This window comes from Belonocnema kinseyi, chromosome 9 (genome assembly GCF_010883055.1).
Source record: "Belonocnema kinseyi isolate 2016_QV_RU_SX_M_011 chromosome 9, B_treatae_v1, whole genome shotgun sequence".
Classification (NCBI taxonomy): Eukaryota; Metazoa; Arthropoda; class Insecta; order Hymenoptera; family Cynipidae; genus Belonocnema; species Belonocnema kinseyi.
In genome coordinates this window covers 19,214,442-19,216,369 of record NC_046665.1, presented here as the reverse complement: position 1 = coordinate 19,216,369, position 1,928 = coordinate 19,214,442, and positions in this window count along the sequence as shown.

The following is a 1,928-nucleotide window of genomic DNA, read 5'->3' as shown; positions in this document are numbered from 1 at the left end:
GTAGTTGGAACAATCTAAATTTTGAAAAAGTTCTTGTTGAAAACGTACTAGCTACCTAGGGCGCGACCTGGTGCACCCGGGTCGTCCAATCACCAATGGTAGTTATTTTGGCAGTTGCAACAATCTAAATTCTGAAAAAAATTTTGTTGAATACGTGCTAGGTACTTGGGGCGCGATCTGGTGCACCCGGGTCGTCGAATCACCATTTGGAATTATTTTGATTACTGACAAAATTAAAATTTTAAAAAAGCTCTCGTAGAATACTCATTATACTAGCTGGTGCTCGATTTTGTGCAACCGAATCATCGACTCACAGTTTTTAGAAATTTTGCCTGTTGGAACAATCTAATTTTTGAAAAAATTCTTGTAAAATAGCAAAGCTCTTGTCCGCTTTATCAATTTAACCGCAAACTATTTTGTACCCAATTTATATGATGATTTTTTGAATCGGTCATTTTAACTCAGCAAACATCTTTTAATCAAATTAGTACAAGCAACGCCATCTCTTAATGTCTCAAAAGAGTGCTTTTCTTTATCTATACAGCGAGAGAATATTATAAATTGAAAATCTGTTAACCACGCTCCTACTCGCTCTCTGATTCGCGGGCCTTTTTCACGACTGCGCGACTCTCATTGGCAGGCGCTTTGTCGTTTGGGCCTTTTGTCACGGATCCCATTTTCAAATTCCTGGCCCACAGTGGGTAAAAATGACATTTTTGTTTCAAAATAACGTACAGTCGACAAATATTGACCGATTTGGACATACAAAATTCGAAAAAAAGCTGTTAAGATTTCTAAGAGAGTTTCCGAGCCTGATTTTTCAATTAGGTTTTCCATTTTTTATAAATAAACAAACAAATATGACGAAAAAATGCCCATTTTATCTATTTGACGTTCACATTGCTCGTTTCATAAACTAATATTAGATAAAGATGTACCAATATTACATATATTATTCGACATTTTTTATAAACTAATTATTTGTTGAAAAAATGTTCTTTATGATTTTCCTTAATCATACGTTTTTTGTAGTTATATTGCGATATATTTTATGAACAAATGCAGTAATCAGGCATTTTCCGATAGAAAAATTCGTTTTTTTTCGATGTACATTTTTTTTAATTCGGAACTTTATGATATTTGCAGCAAAATGAATAATTTTTTTATTATTCTTATGATCTTTTCAACCAATTTAATGAACAAATGCATTATTCGGGGATTTGTCGACATAAAAATTCGGTTTTCTCAATGTCAGTCTTTTCAGATGGGAACTTGATGGGAATTTCCGCAAAATTCATAATAAATTGATAAATTTTATTATTTCTTTCAACAAACTTGATGAACAAATGCATTAGTCAGGCATTTGTCTACAGAAAAGTTCGTTTTTTTCTATGTCAACAGTCTTAATTACACAGAAGAGAGCTGGTGTTAAATTTGTTGCAGCTCAAATTTCATTGGTCTCCCAATGTGCATTTGAGAGAAAGTCGAGTCTCAAATGTATTCCTCTGAATGTAGGTGCACAACTGGGCATCTAGGGGAAAGTATCATTTGGAGACTGAATTTTGGCTCATGCAGAGTTGTGGAGTGCTAAACCGCGCTGTCAGTCACCTGAACACCTGTCAAAGCAACTATTCGCTTGGCGATATTAGACTAAATAATTGTTAATAATGAAATTAATTGCAATAATATTTACCTAATTTTCAACTTTTTTTCATTTAACAGTGCGTACTAGTCACTCAGAATAAAATTATAACTTCCTAATGTAACCTCCAAATATCAGCTTAGTCATGGCCGTCGACATTTAAACTAAAGCCTGAATGTATAGAAACAGTCATGACCGTCTACATACACAATCAGGTATTTTCACTAAACCCTAAAATGATAAGTTTAAATCTGGTATAAACTTTCATATTCCGAAATAGAAAGGA